This window comes from Prosopis cineraria, unplaced genomic scaffold (genome assembly GCF_029017545.1).
Source record: "Prosopis cineraria cultivar Desert tree isolate PC_DT_omini unplaced genomic scaffold, ASM2901754v1 PC7, whole genome shotgun sequence".
Lineage (NCBI taxonomy): Eukaryota > Viridiplantae > Streptophyta > Magnoliopsida > Fabales > Fabaceae > Prosopis > Prosopis cineraria.
In genome coordinates, this window is record NW_026555338.1 from 13,068,545 (window position 1) to 13,083,240 (window position 14,696).

Genomic DNA, 14,696 nt, shown 5'->3' on the forward strand with positions numbered 1-14,696 from the left:
AGTATGGCACCCCATAGTGTGAGAAAAAGGAGGAAACCATGTTTCAAAATTCAGTTGGGTGAGCCTTGACTGGATAATCCCCTCATAAGTGTTTAGGCTAGGGAAGTTATGGATTATAGACTATCCATTGTATTATAGCCCATGGTTTCATGCCAGAGGAACAAGAAGGATATAAGGGAGGCATGATCATGTATATAGTGAGTAAGGACACATGGTTGTCTGTATTGTCACCCTAATGATGATAATCATGAGTTGAGTTTTAATTACTTTTGAGTATATGTCAATGAATTATGTGACAAACTTTCTTTGATATGAAAATTGTTAAAAAAGCATTATTTCCTAAATATGTGCTATTATGCTTCAAAATGTGAAATTAAACTCTTCAACTTTTTATATGGTTTGAAGAATTAATTTTAATTTGTACTTGCATTTAAACTAATTGATATGCATTAGTATGAGTTAGTTGAATCTTGGTTACTAAGTGGTTGTACTCACTCCACTATCTTCAATATTACAAGAAATGGTTCAAGAGGATCGAATAGAGGAAAGCACCCAAAGGCTTAGGATTGCAATCTTATTTAGTATGCCTCTTTATTTTTAAGTCATTATGTGTCTTTGACAATTCAAATTGTCAACTAGGTTTTATCCATTTTTAGTTCTTACTTGCATTATGTGTTTGTGAGTTTTAAGTATATTTTGGGCCTTAGGGAGTAAGTTGATTATATATGTTATATGTGATAGGGCCAAAATACTAATGCTAGTAGCAGTTGAGCACATTATGTGTTAATTATGGATTACTTGATGAAAATGTGTAAACTCCCCCTTGTATGTTTTAGAGATTAAAGGGTTCAGTAGTGAAATTGTGATCTATAAGTGTTTAATGTGACATGGTACATTGTGAGTTAGTTTTGATGTTTAGTATGTGATCAAATTAGTATCAATGGCTATTGGCTTTTGGTAAATGAATTGGACACTTAGTTTTGCGAAAATTGTTGAAAAAGTAAAAGTTTTGAAAAGAGTGTCCAAATGTTGATAGATTAATAATTTGATTATGAAACTAAGGCCATTAGTTAGAACTCAGAAAGAGCTTTCTAGAGACATCTAGTTTGTGTTAATTGGACATCAGAGGAAGAATTGGGGCGGGTTAGAAGTTTCCCCAAAAGCTATCAAATTGATAGTAGAATTTACTATAAAAAATCATGCAATTGTGCCACAGCTTATGACACAGATGTGAACATGCTGCAGTGCATGTTTAACGAGCCATAGCGCATGCCCTAAAATTTTCCAAAATTTTCTTGTTTTCAAATTCTTTAGCAAATGCACTCATGTGTGTAATGATCCCATACTTTCACATATTTGTGAACTCTATCTAGTGTTTTTGGAAGACTTTGAAAATGGTTCTAGTTTTATAAACTTGGGATTCCAATTCTTTCACCCATTGGTAATTTGGTAATATGTTAACTATCTTAATCTAATCTCTTTATCACTTGAGATTTTGAGTTAATCATGGATTAGAAGGAGGAGGTTATTACAATCCATGACTCTTACAATAGTACATTACTTGTTAAATGCATAACTTTACTTGTTAATACCTTAACAGGACTTGTTAATTACTTAACTTTCCTTGTTAACCCCATGACTTTAGCAACAGAACTAAATTACTTATTAATCACTTGATTATACTTGTTAATACCTTAATAGGACTTCTCAATTACTTAAATTTCTTTGTTAAGTCCATGACTCCCACAATAGCACATTACTTATTAAACAATTACAGTATGACCAAGTCTACAAGCAAAGCCCATACATCATTCACCATCTCTTAGGGTATAGGTGGGAGATGATTCAAACATATAAAATTTTCATAAACATTGATGGCACTAATAGAGATGAAGTAATAGTGAATGTAAAGTCCCTTAAGTTAACTGCAGACTTTACTTACACATACCATCGTATATTATAATAAACAATCATAAGACTTAAAATATTTGTTTGAAAATGAGAGAACATGACTCGTGTTAAATAGACTCAACAAAGGTGTTAATGCATAAGGAAAAAACTCAAAAAGGCATAATACCTTACCCATAAAATATGGGTTAAAACATTCACTTTTCTTAAAGTGCACCATGCATTGCCACATGTGCCATATGTACCATGGCATGTGATATAGAACCATGAGTTCCAACTCCCATAGTTGCTCTTACACCTCGCTTTGGACCGATGTCTCTTCACTTAATCATATTAATACATTAGTCCAACATACCAAAACATTAATTTATCATCTAAAATCACTATCAATCCTCTAATTATTAATTTATCACTAATTAGTAATTTTTTTGGATTAAAAGTTCAAAATATTATGATGAACAACAAAGTCATGATGCCAAGCAAAGATGGGAGAACATGGTAAAGGAAGGGTGTAGAGATGGGGTGAGCAAAGGTGAAGAATAGGAGGCCTTAGGGGGTTCTGAAATGGAAGCTATGAAATAGAGAAGCCACTCCATTCACTAATATATTATAGGGAGAATGACAATTAAGGACCTGCTAAGAACATTAATCTCAATTACGGACCGTGAAATTTTGAAATCCCAGTTAAGGACTATGGTCCTTAATTGTGATAAAAAAAATGTAATTTGTGAGGTGGGATTAACTAACGCGACTTGGGAATTCATTAACCCAACTTGAGAAAATTACTAACGTATATTGTGAAAACATGAAACCCTACTTGGAAATGAAATGTTTAATAAAAAGTGTCACTTGGGAATTTGCTAACTAGACTTGAAAAAATTTATAACGTATATTGTGAAAAAATGAAACCCTACTTGAGAATCATTAATAAAAAGTGACTTAACCAAATTGGTGTTTTTTTATTAAACAATCGATTCCTAATTGGAGTTTCATGTTTTCAAAATATACATTAGAAATTTTTCTAAGTCGAGTTAGTAAATTCTCAAGTGGTACTTTTTGTTAAACAATTGATTTCCAAGTGGAGTTTCATATTTTCACAATATATGTTTCACATTTTCTCAAGTTAGATTACTGAATTCTCAAGTGGCAATAATGAATTCCACCTCACAAACTACAATTTTTTTTATCACAGTTAAGGACCATGGTCCTTAATTGTGATTTCAAAATTTTAGATTCGTAATTGAGATTAATGTTATTAGCAAATCCTTAATTGTCATTCTCCCTATATTATATATATGCACATGCATAATATACTTGTAATGTTCTAAAATGGAAGTTATGAAACTGGTTGTAATAACTGAAAAACTTTAGTCAAATAAAATCTATACTTAGCTAATTTGATTGTGTTTTATTTTTTTTCTTAGGACAAACATATCAAGAGAGAGTGGTGGTATAGTGGGTTATACAAGCTAGAGATTCAATAAGCCATGGGTTTGAACCTTCATAAGGCTTAGAGTAGATTTTTTTTTTCAATTTAAATTTTTTCCTGACTTCATATAATTACCATAATGCCCCTTAGCCCAAAAAAAAAACACAAAGACAGAGACCACAAAATGCATGTTGCTTCTTCCCTCTCATTTTTTCTATCTTTCTTCTACTTTCTATCTGTGGAACGCTCCAGAAGTCACAAAGAGACAGGGAGCTCTTCGGTTTTCCTTCCTTATCTGTCTTCTTCCTCCTCTAGCATGATTGTCACCAGCGGCTGTGACTTCCTTCCTTCCTTGTGCTGGCTCACGTCTGGACTATGTTGGAGTAAGATGGATTTTATGTCCAGTCAAACCTTCAGCCAGTAACTCTGTCTGCCACGGATGACTAACGAAATGCCAAAAATTTCTCTTCCAATAGAGTTTTGACTGGTTTGTATTAGATTTTTCCTTCCGCTGTTCAGTTGTAGATTCTGCTTTTCCTCTTCCCTGTGCGTGCTCGTTAGCTACCCGAGGTGAGGAGTTTCAGACCCTTCTATTGTTGGTTCTGCTATGCGTGTGAATGTATGAAATAATAATCTTCAAGTTGCAAAATGTGTCTTGTGTTTTGCTACTGCTATCGTGACTATGTGAGCAGAAGAGAAATTAAATTGAAGCTGAATTTATGGTTTAGTGTTGTCATGTGAAATGTGGAAGAGGATGATTTAATTTTCTTAAGCCAAGATTAATTTATTCAATCAAAAAGCAACTTAGGAAGCTGATTTGTTTATTTATCTATATATTAGAGAATTTTGGGAGATAGAATCAAAGAGGAATAAGTTGGCTTGAGCTTGCAAAAATTAGGGCATGTAAAGTGTTTGACATTATACTAATTAGAAGAAGTTTTATTTGATTTTGTACATTTCCTTTTAGATTTTATTGATTCTTGTGAATGGCATGCCCAAATAGAGTACTATTGCTATGTGAACCTAATTTGAAGATTCAAAAGGAAACTTGAGTATGAAATTTGTATCAAGCTATTTGAGTTCTTGTGGAAAGTATTTGAAAGTTGCAAAGGAGATTTGACTATAAAATGAAAAATATGTAATCACTTGAATTCTTGAATATGGATGACTTGTTGATGAATTATTTGAATGCTGGAGTTTTATCAGTGGAATGGAAATGATATTGATATATATATATATATATATTTGGTGCTTTGACCAAGGGCTAACGATGAATTTTAAGAGTTAACCTTGATATTTAAAGTTTCAAATATATTATAGTTTAATATTAGTAGTGATAAGGTTGAAAAGGAACTATTATAGTGGTTGAATACTTAGTAAAAAATTTTAATATGATTTATAGGTATTTGAAAAATAAGGAATTTGATTGAAGTTGAGAGGTGAAATTTGAATTATGAGAAATTTAGATAAGTGGATAACGTCCCAATCAATTTATATATTAGTAAATTTTCTTTACCAAAATATTGGTTTTAACAATTTATAGATATTTATATATTTCTCTTGCTTTAACTACTTTTATTAATTAAATTGCTTTGCTTCCTGGAGTCATGACTTATATTTGTTTAGATTAATGAAAATGCTTTTACAAATTCTAGTAGCCCTTTATTTGATAAAGCCAATTATGAAAAATGGTGAACAATTTATGAGATATTAGTTATAAATTTTCATATTTAGATAAATTGATGTTTTTATATGTTTCATGCGAGTTTGATATTTGGAATAGAAATTATATTTTGAAAAGTGATGATTTTCTCACATGTTTGAAAGTGAATTTAAAAAAGGACTTTAAATAGAACATTAGTTGCTAACAGCAGTCTCATTAGCTCTTAGCATGCCATGGTCTATAACTAGCTAGTTTGATTTTTGCGAGCTCTGTTCTCACGTTTGTTATTCGTGGATCTCGTAGCTGCGTCTGTTTCATGGCTTTGACCACATCTGGTTAGTTATCCTTATAGACTATTTGCTCTCATTTGTTTTGTGGCTTCAACCACGTTTGGTCAATTACCCTTGTGGACTGTGTATTCACATTTGTTTTATGGCTTTAGTCGTGTCTGGTTAATTATCCCATGGATTGTGTGTCCATGTCTGTTATCTATTATGTATAAGTCATCACAAACAAACTAATTTTATTGGATTTGTGAAAAATAAATTTCGTTGTTTTTAATTTGGTAAATGTTTCTATTCTTATTTAATTATTTATTTTATTTATTTTACTTGATTTCTTAAAGCCATGTGACAAATTGTTTATTTATTTAAAAATTTAGTGGTTTAACATTTGTGAAGTTGTCAAGATATTTAAATTCTTGAGTTAGGTGACTCTTTTTAATTTGTTTACAATTATTTGAAAATATTCATCTATCTCATGACTTGTCATTATATTGGGACGTTATTGACTGAAAATTATTTTGATATCAGATAGTGTAGCTGACGTTGAACTACCTACTAAACATTGAGCAGTTTGTTATTAACTAGAAGTGCAGGAGCTAAGAATTAAACTTTCTTTTGATGTAAAGTTTTAATTATGAAAATTTATTTTGGTAAACTTATTTTTAGGTGCTCCACATAGTTTATAACTAGATTCTTATTTTGATACATATTTTGTCTGCTGACTGGAAGGAGTTGAGCTCCTAATTAAAATGATCTTTTTTGTAAAACATTGTATTATAGAGTTTTTGAGAGATTCTATTTATAGGGAATGTTCTACCAAAATTTCTACAAAAATTTAAAACTTTTATTAATACGAAAATGGTTATGTATGTTATAAATTAATATAAATATAATTATGTTTTAGTAATTAAAAGATCTCTTGATTTAAGGCTTAAGGGATGTGTGATATGATTTATATCTCGTACCAGTCACCCTTTATTTTTGAGGCGTGACATTGGTCATTTTCTAGGAAATCCTGCTCAACTGGGCTCGCCCATTTTTCATTTATAGAGAAGATATTGTATGTTTTACCTACTACTATGATGATATTAATTGCAACATTATGAATTAGGGGAAAAACTAGAAAATTATTGTGATTTTATGTGATTTGAATCAAATAACAACCTTTTATTGATATGCAATATTAGGTTAAACACATCTTATATATAAAGATGGAGAGAGTACACATGCAGTTCCATAAGTAATAAAATACTCCCATTTTTCCAATTTATAAAACAACATTGGAGGTATTGTCTCAAATATAAGATAATCTAATAAAAAATTTCATTAATAATACTTTTCTAATAATATTTTTTCTTATATTTTCTCTCTAATGTTTTTTTCACAAATAAAATATTAAGTGGAGGATTTTTTTGAAAAATTTTATATTTTTACTTTGAAAAAATAAAATTGAAAACTATATTTAATATTATAACATTACAAGTATATTATATATGTGTGGGTATATAATAACAATAAATTAAAATATAGATATAAGTATAAAATAACAATTCATATATTCTTGATACAAAAATAAAATAAAATTATTTAATGCTTTACATATAAAAAAGCAGAGTTCACGTGAAGCTGGTTTATACATATGCTTTGGTAATAAAACTTGTCTCAACGTCTTTATTTCAAAAAAAAAAAAACTGACTCGATGTCTTTCACTCCATGCTTTGTCACATGATGTGAAGTTTGCTTCAGCTTCGCATGTAAAGCCCAAGGACAAGTAGGGTTCACGTTATGAAAATTTACTTTAAACCAATATTTTTATAACTGAACCAGATATTAAATCGAAAAGGTTAGCGGTTCACAGTTCGCATAGTTCAATTGAGTTAGATTAATAGTTAAACCGGTGACGTAATAATTAAATTTGAAAAATTATATGTGTATATAATAATCTAAATATAAGAAATAAAGATAAAATTGCTACTTAACTTTAAAAAATCAAATATTTTAAATTTATCATGATTTAACAAGCCACATGATATAATTTAATATCAAATGATTAAAAAAAATTGGTCATTTTCTAAAAAAATAAAAAGTTTTCTTGAATAGTTTAGTTCTTGAAAACCGGATCTAGTTCTTGGCTTGATTCCAATTTCCAGTCCTATTGCAGGTCTGAAATGGCCTAACTTGGCTCAACCTTCAAAACGATTTTCACATATTGATTGAACCAAATCCAAATCAGTCTGACCATCTGATTCAGTCTGGGTTTTAAATCATTGCTTTGAACACACTCTTCAAATAGGAGAGACACCTCTGGCCCTCTCCCATCTCAATTTCCAACCAAAGTCAAAGCCATGCATGGTGCAGTAGAATTTTGTTCCAGTAACTAGGTTGAGGCTTAAATCTTATTGTTGTAAAGTATCATGGGATTTATTGTTTATCAATAGTGATTTGTATAGTAAACCTCCATCAAGTTTTTTTTTCTTACTTTTTCATGGTTAGGTTTTTTTTAGATTTTTATTTTTATATAATTAAAACAAGTTGAAAGAATGTGAGGATTATGATTAAAAATATAGATGTAAGACTCATAATAAAAATAGATAGTTAATGTGAGATCATGGTAAAAAAGATAGATTTGGACATTTCTTAACCAAGATAAATTATACTACTTCTGCTAAAAAAAGATATTTTTAATTGAAATATATCTTAATAGGTTAATTATTATTTTTAACTAACATTAAATAGCTTCTTAAAATAGTTATGAATATGTTTTTTGAGATTCTGATTATTTTAAAAAGTTTAAAAAAATATTATAAAGACTCACAAAATATATTTTTATTAAAAAATTAAATGATTTTTTATAAAATAATCTAAAATAAACAGTCCTAAATTATTTTTTAATTGATTATTCTTAGTCTTTCTCTTTATATTTTCTATTTATTAAATTTCTATATTTTAAAATGAGTTCATTACAATTTTCTCCCATTTTTTAACATTCCATTATGATTCTTTTAAACTAAATAATGTTTTAATATCCTTGTGCATCGCATGAAGTGTAAAATCTAGTAATTATTTAAATGTCATATTTAGCCACCTTATTATTTAATTATTTACTATTAATATTAATATTAATATTAATATTACTAGTATATTAAAAAAACTGTGATTATCTCACTTCAAATTTAATTTATTTATCGTTTATAATCCCCCACTTCAATTTTAGTAATGAAAGATGTTGATATTGATATGTTGAATCATACCCGCAGGCACTACAGCATGGGTTAATCTGAAGTTTTTTTACTGACAAACGTTTGTAATTTAGCCATGAAAGATTTTGGTAGAGATTAAATTGATACCATAAAGGCAGTGATAACTGACTACAACATGGGGTAATCAAAAGTGCATATTAAAAAACATTTATAATTTTTGTCATCATGTGATACACGGGAATGTTAATCCGATTTGTTCAAGAAAAATGGCAAGGAGAAGAGAGGATGTTAAATTTTTAGTTAATTCTTAAAATAATACAATGAAGAATAACTATATAATTTAATTTTATAGTGATTTCGATTAACTTTTCTATTTTTCCATGACATAGAAAGTTTTCTCAAAAAGTTTTCTCAGTTTTTAGAGGATAGAAATAAACAAAAACCTATTTTGAAAAATATAAACAACTTTTTTTACTTTAGAATTTGTTATCAGGTATGCTAAAATATATACAATAATTTATTATTACACCTATGAAAATTAAAATTTTAAGACATGATTTGTTTTACAGTTTCTTTCTTTCTTCAGCACAATATAAACAATTTGTTTTGTTTTAAAATTTCTTATTCATTATCATTTCATAAAAAAATAGGGAAAATGATAATAAAATCCCTTTGAAATATATAAATCATAATGTGGTTTCTCAAAATGCCATAATTTGCCTGAAGCCCCTAGGGATTTTTTTTGTCATTAATGAATTTATATAAATTATCAAATTGCCCTTGTTGAAAATAAATGATTCACAAGTTTTGTTTAAATATTCACAATTTTCCTTCTTATATTCGCAATAATGTAACAGTAAATCATAATTTCATATGTTAAATTCTTTATTTGCTATTCTTTAACAAGTTTAGATAACTATTACTTTCTCGATCTTTGAGTGGACTGATTGTAGTAATGAAAAACCCTTTCCATTGTAGTATGGCCATATATTTTCTTAGGTCTTACTCATCGAGAGGCCTAGTAATATCTCTCACTTAATGTGAGGGATAAATTCCATCTTGACCACTCATATTCATCTACATGAATATCATTAAACTCAATCATAGCCTTTATGATCACCCGGTCAAAGGTGACTTTTGACTAGGTTAAAGTTCAGTGGTCATCATATAGGAATCTATAATGATCTCAGGTTAAAGGGCTTAGTGATACATATGAGATAAGTTTATAACTTATACCATGAAACTTTCTCACAATAGGTCAATCCAATACCTTATACTCTTTCAAGTGCCTATGACTTTGATTTGGAGAAGTCGTAACAAGGTTTCCGTAGGTGAACTTGTGGAAGGATCATTGTCAATGCCCCATGAAAGATTAACCCGAGAATCGGTCGGAAAGCCCCACGCAAGGCGAGCCTCCCCGCACGAGCCAGGGATACGGCCCCGCTTTGTGTAGGCCCGAGCCCCCGACACAACAACCAACCTCGACGCCCGAGGCGTCAAGGAAATGCAGAGAAGCAGCGCGACACTGGCAGCTCAAAAGCAGAGCCCTCGAAGCCAGCACTGCGCCTTTTGCTGCTTGCATCTAAAAACGACTCTCGGCAACGGATATCTTGGCTCTCGCATCGATGAAGAATGTAGCAAAATGCGATACTTGGTGTGAATTATAGAATCCTGTGAACCACCGAGTCTTTGAACGTAAGTTGCGCTCGAAGCCATTAGGTCGAGGGCACGTCTACCTGGGCGTCACCCAACGTCGCCATCACCTAAAACTACGTGAGGCGAAAGGTGGCCTCCCAAGAGCCCCGGCTCTTGACAGGCTGAAAGTCGCCCCTCAGCGACTGCCGCCACGGTTGAAGGTGGATGAGATGCCAATCGAGCCCACATGTGGCTGCTGTCCCCTGAGTCGGGCCGCCAGATCGGTGCCCCTAAATGCGACCCCAGGTCAGGCGGGGCTACCCGCTGAGTTTAAGCATATCAATAAGCGGAGGAAAAGAAACTAACAAGGATTCCCTTAGTAACAGCGAGTGAAAATTCTGTGGGTGTCTAAAAATTATGAAACTTGGCAGAGTTCATTCTCATATCATGCCTAAGAAGCTTGCAAAAAATCACGCAAATCGGATGTCTCTAGGTCCCTCAAAAGGGGCATTGTCACTTGAGTAAAAAGTATGTCTGTTCGTGCCAAAGTGGAAAAAGCCCATATTACTCCTTAAGGGGGGCACCCAGCCTCGGGGGTCCCACCCTATTTTTTTATGGACCCTCAAGAACCACACGTGCGTGCTCAGCGCTCAGCGCTTAAGCGCTTTAGCGCGTTGTGCGATGCGCGTTTAAATATATAATGAAGGTCCGGGCAAGCTTGGGCAAAACCCTTGGCAAGCATGTGGCAAATGTTGGCATAGTCCGGGCAAGCACATGGCATAGTCCAGGCGAGCATGTGGCATGATCTGGGTAAGAGTTGGAAGGTTTGGGAAAGCTCGGGCTCAGCCCCAGGCAAGCGTTGTCAAGGTCTGGGCAAAGCCCGTGGCCAGTGTTGGCGAGGTATGAGCATGGGGTGGAAGGTCTGGGGAAGCTTGGGCTCAGCCCCTGGTAAGGGTGGAAGGTTCGGGGATCTAAGGCAAAGCCCCGGGCAACCGTTGGCAAGGTCCAGGCAAAGCCTATGGCCTATGTTGGGAAGGTCGTCGTAACTGTTGGCAAGCCCCAGGTAAAGCCCACGGCCAGTGTTGGCATGGTCCGGTCGAGCGTGTGGCAAAGGTTTGGGAAAGAGTTGGAAGGTCTGGGGAAGCTCAGGCTTAGCCTCGGGCAAGCGTTGACAAGGTCCAAGCAAAGCTCATGGCCTGTGTTGGGAAGGTCGTTGTAACTATTGGCAAGCCCCGGCCAAAACCCCACGATTAGTGTTGGCATGGTCCGGGCAAGTCCAGGCATGTCCGGACGAGTGTGTGGCAAAGTTCGAGCAAGAGTTGTAAGGTCCAGGAAAGCTTGGGCTTAACCCCGGGCAAGTGTTGGCAAGGTTCGGGCAAAGCCCGTGGCCAGTGTTGGCATGGTACGGGCATAGGGTGAAAAGTCCGGGAAAGCTCGAGAATAACCCCAGGAAAGCATTTGGCAAGGTCCGGGCAAAGCCCATGGCCAATGTTGGCAAGTTACAGGCAAGGGTTGGAAGCTCCAGGAGAGCTCAGGCCAAACCCTCGACAAGCGTTGGCAAGATCCGGGCAAAGCTCGTGGCCTGTGTTGGCAAGGTAATCACAATTGTTGGCAAGGTACGGGAAAAGCTCGAGGAAAACCTTGAGCAAGCGTGTGGCAAATGTTGGCATAGTCTGGGGAAGGAGGTGCAAGGTCTGGCACATCATAACAGGCTCCTGGCACGTCCAAGGCAAGTGATGGCATGTCTGGACCTGCCACGGGCAAGTTTAGGCACGTCCTGGATCGTCCAGCCCTGTTACGGGCAAGTCTGGGAACGCCCAGGCTTGCCACAAGCAAGTCTTGACACGTCCCGGCCTGTCCGGGCACATCCCGAGACGTCTAGACCTGCCACGGGCAAGTCCTGGTCCTGGCACGTCCAGGGCAAGTCCAGGCACGTCCTGGCACATCCACACCTGCCACAGGCAAGTCTGGGCACATCCCGGCATGTCCAGGCCTACCACGGGCAAGTCTGGGCACATCCTAGTACGTCCAGCCCTGCCACGGGCAAGTCTGGGCACGTCCGGGCAAGTCTTGGCACATTTGGGGTAAGTCTTAGCACGTCTTGGCATATCCAGGCACATCTGAGCAAGTCTTGGCACGTCCAAAGCAAGTTCTGGCACATCCAACCTGCCACGGGCAAGTCCTGGCAGTGCAAAAAGAGTCATACCCATACCAAAATGAAATCTACTCATTACATTTATGATTTCTCAGTTTTATTAACTCAAACTCATCCCCCTTGACATATTTGGGGGTTCAACCGCCGAAGCTGCCGCCCGTGGCGGCCCGTGGAGGCCGCACTCTTTGAATCAATTAAAAAATCCTAAAATATTCTGTGGGTGTCCAAAAATTATGAAACTTGGTATATTTCATCCTCATATCATGCCTAAGAAGCTTGCAAAAAATCGTGGAAATCAGAGGTCTCTAGGTCCCTTAAAAGGGGCGTTATTGTTTGAGCAAAAAGTATGTCTATTTGTGCTAGAGTGGAAAAAGCCCATATTGCTCTTTGGGGGGAGCTCCAACCCCCCCTCCCCAGCCAGGTGGGGCCCAGACTTGGCAGTATGGGTCCCCCATGTATTGATTGGACCCCAGACCCACGCGATCGGCAGGCGGTCGATGGCAACTGTCGGTGGCGGCCAGCGGTTGCCCTCTGGCGACTTTTCGGCGAACCCTCAAAATTAAACGTGACGCTCTGTGGGTTGTGTGTGTGTGTTTGAGGGTTCGTTGGTGGGTCATTTGGAGGGTATTTAGTGTGCGCACGGTCCCTTGGCTTCTTCCAGCGAACCCTTTTATCGATGGTTAGTTTTCTTTCATGGGTTCGTTGGTTGTTGTTAAGGGCCGCAAAAACCATTTTGGAAAAGATTTGGTTTGCCCCCCCTTTTTGAAAGGGGTTGGCAAACCACCACCCCCTCCTTCCACGCGCCTTCGCGTGCAAGATTTCTGGTTGCGCTGGTGAACAAGCTTACTTTGTAGGCAATTGCCCAGGATTGGTTGGTAAGAAAGAGCGAAGGATGGGCATGCCCTGGTTGGTGAGGGAAATGATGGGCTTTTCTCGTATTTGATTCTCGTTATACGCATGCGGACAGGCATGAGGGTTGGCATTTCATGGGCCTCCTCTAATTGCTTGGTATGAGGCAAGTCGTGATGGGATTCTTTGTCGGGGGCACTTTGTGGAACTTGCATACTTAGGTTTCTCCCGTCCCGAGCGAGTCCTAGAGATGTGTGCTTGGGCATCTTCCTCTATCTGCTTGGTAGCTTTGAGCATGATGGGGTTTCTCACGTGCGCTCGGTGCATGGCTAGTGGCCCCATTCCCCATAAAGCTCGGATAATCCGCTCACATACTGGTGGGCAATTAGATGGTGCATCCTCCCGACTATGATATATCACACAGGGCCCACCCTTTGTGTTGCTTGATAAGCCTACGTGGGGATGGATTGCCGGTGCGATGGTCTCCGGGGTTGCGCAGGGGCTGGTGTTTTCGATCGTTGCCCCCCGAAAGGGGCGTTGGAGGACTAGATAGCATTCCTCGTGCTCCCTCAAGCCGCCGATGGTTGATCAGGCCCTCGAGGTCATATGCTATGCTCTTAGACGTGGTGCTCTGCACGGACGCAGGGCAGGTGCCCTTGCTTGTCTTGGAAGAAGGCTTGACCTCCTAGAGGACTATAGTGCCTGCATTATTCCTGACGGGCTGGTGCATGGGCAGCGCGCGGCGTCACGAAGGTTCGCTACCTAGTTGATCCTGCCAATAGTCATATGCTTGTCTCAAAGATTAAGCCATGCATGTGTCAGTATGAACTAATTTAGACTGTGAAACTATGAATGGCTCATTAAATCAATTATAGTTTGTTTAATGGTACCTACTACTTGAATAACCGTAGTAATTATAGAGCTAATACGTGGAACAAACCTTGACTCATGGAAGGGATGCATTTATTGGATAAAAGGCTGATGCAGGCTCTGCCCATTGCTGAGATGATTCATGATAACTCGACGTATCACACGGCCCCGGTGCCGGCGACGCATCATTCAAATTTCTGCCCTATCAACTTTCGATAGTAGGATAGTGGCCTACCATGGTGGTGACGGGTGATGGAGAATTAGGGTTTGATTTCAGAGAGGGAGCCTGAGAAACGGTTATCACATCCAAGGAAGGCAGCAAGCGCGCAAATTACCTAATCCTGACACGGGGAGGTAATGACAATAAATAACAATACCGGGCTCATCAACTCTGGTAATTGGAATGAGTACAATCTAAATCCCTTAATGAGGATCCATTAGAGGGCAAGTCTGGTGCCAGCAGCCATGGTAATTCCAGCTCCAATAGCGTATATTTAAGTTGTTGCATTAAAAAGCCCATAGTTGGACCTTAGGCTGGGTTGATCGGTCCGCCTTCGATGTGCACCGGTCAGCTCGTCCCTTCTACCGACGATGCACTCCTGTCCTTAACTAGCCGGGTCGTGCCTCTAGCATTGTTACTTTAAAGAAATTAGAATGCTACAGTCTCTTCATATCCTAAAGTAGAAATTAGACAATATTTTTA

General features: G+C 36.9%; 1 non-coding gene across 1 annotated transcript; it reads left to right on the plus strand.

Annotated features, from left to right (window-relative positions):
• The first annotated feature begins 10,074 nt into the window (after window positions 1-10,074).
• On the plus strand, window positions 10,075-10,230 carry LOC129316931 (5.8S ribosomal RNA). Its single transcript, XR_008594857.1, has one exon. It is a non-coding gene; the product is annotated as a 5.8S ribosomal RNA (ribosomal RNA).
• Window positions 10,231-14,696: the final 4,466 nt, after the last annotated feature.